Raw genomic sequence first — 8,815 nt, 5'->3', positions numbered from 1 at the left:
GGCTACCTCTCCTCCATTACATTTCCTCGCCTCTCTTTTGTCGCCCTCCATCTTCATTGTGAATACAGCCTGATCCTTCCATTTCTCCTTTGAGTCTTTCAGTGTACCTTCCGACTGTTAATAGCCTCTGTCAACACCACCAGTCTTTTCTCTGACTGTCTGTCTGCCTACCCCCTCCACCACCACCCCATACCCTTAAAAGGTGAATACTTTCAGCATCCTGCTTTTGTCTGTGTAGCTGTCTGTTTTTGACACTTGCTTTATAAACCCTCTCTCCCTCTCTTGTCTTTCTTCTCCTCGCCTCCGCAGAGACGGTGACCAAAAATATACAGTCTTTTAAAAATATTTTCCTTAAAAAGCACACTTGTATGCCTCCCTCCAGCCATCTAGCTTTTCTCTTGTCTAATGTCTCCTTTCATATTTCCCCCTTTCTTTTCCTCGTTTGTATCTGGCAGGCCGAAGCAAACCATGAGGTGCATTCTCCTCCTTATACTTATTACTTAATGTATTTGTCTCTTCCTATCTATCATCTTCTCCATCTTCTAGCAATCACACTAATGGACGGACAGATATTTGAGAGACATTTAAGAGTGAGTTTTCTAATGTCATGCTCCTGAGTCGAGTGCATGTGTCATGTGTCTACATTCATGCATATCTATAACTGTGACTGTCTGCTGTCATAGTCAAAGCAGGCGGTCTCTTGTCAGACATGTACGAAAACCAAGGGGGGCTTCTTATTCTCTTTCACTCTGTCTCTATGTGTGTTTATCTCTCCCGCCCCCTCACCAGCCTGTCCCTCTGGGGTGGGGCAGAGGAGAGCCCAGTGGACCATGGCAGACCTTGTCTATTTCCATCCCCCTCTCACCCCGTTCCTCTCTAACGACACAGGCGGCCCCCTGGTACCATGACTGACCCCCTCAGTCAGCTCTCATCAGCAGGATTGACAGCTGTCAGTCAATTGTCTAGGCTGCGTCGTGACAGGGTGGAGCATTGATAGACAGTCGCTATGTTTGCGTGCGTGTTTGTGTGTTTACCCTCATCAATAATGTGCTTCTTTAATGTCAGAGCAGTTTAACTTAAATTTATTGTTCATAAAACAATTATAGTAGGGTTCTTTACTGAGGCTAAGTATTATTTTTTTTGTACTAAATATAAAACAATGTGATGTAAAATATCTACTCAGCAGAATTAGGCTTGTTTGATTAATTCTCTAATGACTGATTGAACAGTTATTAAAGTCAGTCAGGTGAGATTCAGCTGCTCATTGAAACATGCCTTCTGTGTTGTGTTATCAAGTAGATAAACCTTTTGTCGCCAGTAGAAAAAGAGCAAAGCAGCGAGGATTTCTCAGCTCACCTCTTTGAGTTGTGTGGGAGCAGGCACATCCATTGTTTATCTGCATTATTATTCTCCATTGCCACCAGACCACTAATGACATAGCATTCAGATAAAACCCCTCTATTTATGGCAGACTGGATGGGAAGAAAACCATATTTTCCAACTGTGTGGACGACTAAATGGCTGCACTGTGTGACCCTGTCGTGTAAGGCAGGAAAACGAACTTATTATAATATAAGAGCATAACATTGGCATTAGCATTCAGACTACACTCAACCAGTGTAAAAGAAGCCCTTGACCATAAGGTAAAGAAACTAAGTAATACTTTAATGTTAAAACAAGTAAAAGCCCTGCAATAAAAAAAAGTACATAAGTATAACAAGCAAAATACTTAAAGTGAAAGTACTCATAATGCAAAATGGCCTCTTTCCAACTGTTGCATTTATTATGAATATAATGCATTCAAGGTGAAGATACTTTTAACTACTTCATATACTATTGTTTAATCCAGAGCTATCTCTGTAGTTCTAGATAAAACTCTACTATGCTCAAGAAATAAAGGGAACACTTAATGTAATTGATTCACAAGTGATTGTGAATCAATTTAACCTGCTCTGGGGCAATTGAAAGTGACAGGTACAATGCAGAGGCAAAAGCAAGACAATCCACAAAAAGGGAATGGTTTTGCATGTGGTGACCAGATAAATGTTCTCTCCTAATCCTTGCTGACTAGTTCTCTAGTTTTGTCTTCTGCGAGTGTCCTTGTCACTGCTGGGAGACGCTGTGGAGAGCGTTATGCTGCCCTCTGTACCTCCTTGTGCAGAACAATGCCAGGCCTCACATGGTCCGAGTGTGTAGGCAGTTACTAGATGACGAGGGCATTGATGCCAGTGACTGACCCTCTTGTTCCCCTGGCCTAAATCCAATTTAGCACCTGTGGGACACTATGTATCGGTGCATCCGAGTACCGCCACAGACTGTCCAGGAGCTCACAGATGGCCTGATCCTGGTCTGGGATGGGATACCCCAGGACACCACCCGCCGACCCATCAGCAGAATGCCCAGTCATTGTCTGGACTGCGTACAGGCACAGGAAGGCCACACACGCTACTGAGTTACATTTTGAGTTAGGATAACTGTAAACTGAACATAGTTCAGAGTACAATATTTCCCTCTGAATTTCAGTTGATGTAAAAAATAAAATGATCTTAAAATGGAAATACTCAAGTGAAGAATCCAAGAACTGTACTTAAGTACAGACTTTGAATGAATGTACATAGTTACATCCCACCACTGTTTTTCTTGCCTTTAGCCTACATTTTGAATCTAAAAAACTTTCATAATATCTGAATTCTTATGTTTCAATGAGACCAAGTGTTAGCTACTTATATAGCTAATTACATTGAATCTGCCCTTGTCTGCATCACATAGCCGAGGACTGTAAAATGACATATGTTCTCATGGATTAAATCTTATAAGGGTGTAAGGATGATCAAACATACGGTATCATAAGTATGGCACATGCATTAGTGACACACAGCTGTCACCCTCAAGCTTGTCCACACATCCTCAAATGAAACCTGTGTCTTTAGGGAAGCTGTCAAGATTAAAGTTCCTAGTTTGAGTCCCTGGATCATCTGGGGAAAGGATGATGGAAAGAATTATGCCCTTTCCTTGTCTTGAAAGGAGGTGCACTTGAAACACCTAAACACAGCAGCAGAAACATACTGTTCCCAATGGGAACCACCAGCCATGGATACACGTGAAGTTTCATCTTATTTATTTGCACAGATAATAAAACACAAAAAACTATGCTCTAAATGTGTTACATTTATCACCAGATTGTTATGTAGCGTTGTTTCCCTTAAAAATAAGTTGGTGAATCAACCCTTCAGCTGGATTAACAATTCATCAACATGTGTAATGAAATTCTTATTATCTGTAGGCAGTACAGTTAAGACTGTGATTTATATGACTATAAATTTACATATCAATAAGCCTTGTAGGAAATGTCTCATTAATTAGTCATCCCTTAATTGGCCCTGAAGCCATTTGCATGCTGTGTGTGTTAACCATGCGTTCATTAATAACATTACTGTGCGACCCCGATCTGCAAGCTAAGATTGGTTTAACCATTGGTGCCACCTCAGCTGTTGCACGGCACTGTGTGTGTGTGTGTGTGTGTGTGTGTGTGTGTGTGTGTGTGTGTGTGTGTGTGTGTGTGTGCGCGCGTGTGTGTGTGTGTGTGTGTGTGTGTGTGTGTGTGTGTGTGTGTGTGTGTGTGTGTGTGTGTGTGTGTGTGTGTGTGTGTGTGTGTGTGTGTGAGAATGATATGACACCCATGCCCATGCTGATGCACAGGCTGGTTCCGCTTTGATCAATGACGCCTGGCATTGGGAGGGGGGGCGGCTCGATGTGAGTAGGGGCGGGGGGGGGGGGAGGGGGTCTGAACCTCCCACTGGTACTGATGAAGACGAATGAGCTAACAACACATGACGGAATTGCTTTTGCAAATAGGGGGGGCTGAATGGTATATTGTGACATTGTGGTGAGGGCAGCTATTGTTCCAGCAGCAGATAGCCACCGTTTTACCTCCCATCCCTCCCTGCTTATTCTCAGAGACCCTTCTGTCTTTAATTACAGCCCCCAGACTCCTCCATGTCCTTATTAGAAGAGTTATACCACAAATCATACATCCACGCTGGCAGAGGACAACAGTAAATATTAGACAAAGCCTGAGGGAGGGGTTAACTGGTGCCCAAAATGTCATGGCCATTTTAATTTTTCATTCCAGTACCGCCTTATGGTCAGGAAAACAGGGAAGAAATACAAAAACTGGAGTGGAGTAATGAAGCCAGGCAACTGAAGGTCAAAGGAAGAGCTAGGAAAAATAGATAAAACAGGGAATAGATGAAATCGAGGAGAGGAGGAAAATGGGCCGATTAAGATATGTAATAATGGGAAAGAGGGATAGGGGGATGACAAATGAAGAAATAGAGCAATCCTCAGAGAGAGGAGGAGGTGTAAAGACATGTTAAATGGTGTGGGAGGCCTAAGAGTAAGGTGGAGCACGGTGGTCCGACCTGATGAATTCATAAAAGGCCTTTGGAAGAGGGAGGAGGAGCGAAGCAGAACAATACGAAAATGCAGAATTGAAATAAGAAAAAAAGGGGAAAGTTGGAGCATTATCAGTGAGGAAAAGCTGGACCAGCAGCACTTTGCTTTGCTGGCCAATTACAGATTAGTTTGTATGTTATAAAGTTAATATGAATAATGTAATTATATAACACAGGACCCCTCTGCACCAATAAGTGGACAAATAGCTGTGCAGGTCTACATTAGTGATTCTCTGCTGCAAAGAGGCGTGAGAGGGGGAGAGGTAAGGTGGGGGGTGGGCGTCTCACCCCGCACAATTTATCACAGCATTGCCATTCGCTCTCTGAAATATCAGCCTATTAAAACATTCATTGAGATGATTAAACTGCGATAAAATCTAACAAAATTTGCACTGACACTTTCAGTACATGATTTATTAGACCAGGGCTTTGCATGTGCCTCTCCAACCCCGATAAACACAGAGATGGGAAAGATCAGATGCTGCTGCCACCTGTTGGCTGACGGGAGTTCAGTCCGGTTGTTCAACAGAACCTGTTCTGAAGAAGAGCAAAGTTTTGACATTACAACGTATCTCTGATTAATTTTTGACTTTAGTTTTAATCCCATGTCAGTAGAGAATGAATGTTATGTTATTATGTCTTTGTTTGATATTTTAAATTGACATCTTTAATTTAAGACAATTTCCAGTTGTATAATTGTACTTTAGGTTTCAGTGTGTTTGCAAATAATAATAATAAAGTTTAAAATATATTTTTCTGAGATTTTTTCTTTGTTATTTAGTTCACCATAAGATGAAGTAGACTGAAATACTAACTATTTTTATTTTATTAACTATTATCCCAATAAATGCATTAATCAATTGATCTATAATCATATTCAGACTGTGATAGAAGAAGGGAAATATTCTGATTAAAGGAAGCTGATGTTTTTGCCTGAAAAATGGCAATTAATAAAAAATGAGGACATGCACATTTTCGTCAACTAACTTATCTACTAATTCAGCTTTCTGGACAAAGATCTAGAACGCCCCAGCATGATCATTTTGTCTGTGTGCTTGAAAAGACCATGTTACTAAGTTTCAAATATCTGTTGCAGATACAGAATGAGACTTACAGTTGCAATATGTGAATAAAGAAAAGGTGGGAATGAAGAGACACTTGGCAAGTACATTTACTTTATTGATAGATAACAGTTGCAACAGATTGTTGCAAGGGTTGACAGAGAGCAGAGAGAGTGTGGAAAATAAATAAAGAAGTGTAGCAGGTATTAGAAGAATATTTCATAATGTAATATTGAATGTGCAGCTTCATATGGTTCTAAATGTCAGAGAAGTTTCTATATGCAAATTCCAATTACATGTCCACATTTGGATACAATTTAGTAATCACTGAAAAACTATGTTGCCATAATACAAGTCATAAACAAACAATACCATTGTCTTTCACTCATTATCTAATTACTTACTGTATGTTTCACTTAATTGGAGTCTCTGAGGGGTCAGACTGTAACGATATCCAGTCCACATTCCACTGCATTAGCTGAGGTGGAAGTGTTTTGTGTTGAACTGGTGCTGTATTGATCCAAATGGTTTATTACAGGCTGTGCGAGTGTTAATACTGTCCGTGTAGACAGGAGGGGGGATTACTTGGAAATGGTGCTATTGATCGGGGTTTGCCTCAAGAGATGGCTACATGTCGTTCAATCCACCAGGGGCCTCACAGCATTGGAAAGACACTGCACTAACAAACACCACCAGAGACATGCGTTTATGACATGCTGCCTTTTGTCCACAGTGATATATATCCGCTTTAGAGGTCATTTTGCTGGTGGGAAAGTGTGATGTTAAAGGCGAGTCATGACCTTCACAGATGATGAATCCCCATCAACAGCAAATCACTTTGTTTAAAGCTTTTTTAACCATCATGATGCATGTGTTCGTTTTGGGTGTGTGCGCCGCTCTTGTACTTCTATCACTGAGAGTGTGAAGATTTTTGAAAAAGTGAGAACATTACTCACCTCTTGCGGATTAATATTTAGTTTAAGGTTTACTACTACAATTAGGTTTGTGTTTGTGCTTTCACATTGTTAGGCTGCTTGTGCTTTGCTATTTTAATCTCATCTGCTCTGGCATAAGAGTCACTCCAGTGTCACGAACACATTGCTGCATAGCTCGCTGTCCGCGGCGTGGCTGCAACGTCAATCAGCAGTGATTTAAATAACACTGACCCTGTTACCTCACACTACAGCTGCATGTATACTGTCACGTATAGTGAACATAAACACCAGTAATGGAGTTCACCAAAATTTTTAGGTGCTTTTCAGCATCAAGTCCTACCCCGTAATAAAGGGAATTATGGATTAATGAACTTTCATAGGTCATCTTCATATAACATATTCTGGTGTATATGGGAATAAAACACAGGCCGCACCTATATTTCTAAAAGAGGTGTTGATCCCACAGTATGGAATATTTTAAAGTGTTGTTTTATTGTGATATAAGTGAAATAATTTATAATAAAATAGTGTTAGAAATGTTACTACTTCTACCACTACTTTTTGTTGCCCTACAACCTGGAATTAACATGGATTGTTTGAGTATTTGGATCATTTAATTTACTGAACATGCCGACAACTTTGAAGATTTATTTATGTGCATAACTATTCACCCCCTTAAAGTCAATACTGTGTAGAGCCACCTTTTGCGGCAATCACAGCTGCAAGTCGCTTTGGATAAGTCTCTATGAGCTTTCCTCATCTTACCACTGGGATTTTTGCCCATTCTTCCTTGCAAAACTGCTCCAGCTCCTTCATGTTGCACTGTTTGCACTTGTGAACAGCAATCTTTAAGTCCGACCACATATTTTCAATCGGATTGAGGTCTGGGCTTTGACTAGGCCATTCCAACACATTTCCATGTTTCCGCTTAAACCACTCAAGTGTTGCCTTAGCAGAGTGTTTGGGGTCATTGTCCTGTTAAAAGGTGAACCTCCGTCCTAGCCTCAAATCACGCACAGAGTGATACAGGTTTTGCTCAAGAATATCCCTGTATTTAGCACTATCCATCTTTCCTTCAACTCTGACGAGTTTCCCAGTCTCGGCTGTTGAAAAACATCCCCACGGCATGATGCTGCCACCACCATGTTTCACTGTGGGGATGGTGTTCTTTGGGTGATGTGATGTGTTGGGATTGCAACAGACATAGCGTTTTCTTTGAAAGTTCAATTTTAGTCTCATCAGACCAGAGCACCTTCCTCTATACAGTCTCCCACATGCCTTTTTGCAAGCTCAAAACGTGCCATTTTGTTTTTTGCTGAAAGTAATGGCTTTCTTCTGGCCACTCTGCCATAAAGCCAAACTCTGTGGCCTGTACAGCTTATTGTCGTCCTATGTACATATACTCCAGTCTCTGCTGCTCTTCCAGGGTTACCTACGGTCTCTGTGTTGCCTCTCTGATTAATGCCCTCCTTGCCCGGTCCATGAGTTTCGCTGGGCAGCCGTCTCTTTGCAGGTTTGCTGTTGAGCCATGTTCTTTCCATGTGGTTATGATAGATTCAATGGTGCTCCTGGGGATCATCAAAGATTTCGATATTTTCTTATAACCTAACCCTGACTTGTACTTCTCAATAACATTGTCCCTTAGTTGTTTGGAGAGTTCCTTGGTCTTCATGGCAGTGTTCGGTTAGTGGTGCCTCTTGCTTAGGTGTTGCAGCCTCTGTGTACATGCACGGACAGATCATGTGACACTTAGATTGCACACAGGTGGATATTATTTCACTAATTATGTGACTTCTGAAGATAAGTTGTTGCACCAGACCTTTTTAGGGGCTTCATAACAAAGGTAGTGAATAAATATGCACATGTCAATTTTCAGTTTTTTATTTCTAATAAATAGTTTTAGGTATATATTTTTCTCATTTCACTTCACCAACTTAGACTATTGTGTTCTGATCCATCACATAAAATTATGATATAAAAAACATAACTAAAGGCTGTAATGTATCAAAATAGGTAAAAAGCCAAGGGGGAATGAATACTTTTGCAAGGCACTGTATACTTGAGGAGAAGGTGCAGGTGTGTTGTTGAAAAGTGCTTAAAATATGCCACGTTAAGTAAATAACTTTATTCTCTGATGATGCTCCTGTTATTCTGTTGACCAGCCTCTTATATACTCTAATATTACATTACAGTGTGTTTCTTGTGTTACATCCCCAGCAGTACTGCCTTCTGATTATAACACAGACATTTGTGAATTGTCTCTGATTACCCGCCATGCTTTAGCAATGAAGGTCATCACTCCACAATGAAGTCATATCAACGCTATTAATACAGATCAGATGCAGAATGGTTTCTGGAGAAGAGA

Source organism: Echiichthys vipera (genome assembly GCF_963691815.1).
Source record: "Echiichthys vipera genome assembly, chromosome: X".
In the NCBI taxonomy this organism is placed as follows: domain Eukaryota; kingdom Metazoa; phylum Chordata; class Actinopteri; order Perciformes; family Trachinidae; genus Echiichthys; species Echiichthys vipera.
Note: the sequence above shows the minus strand (reverse complement) of the source record.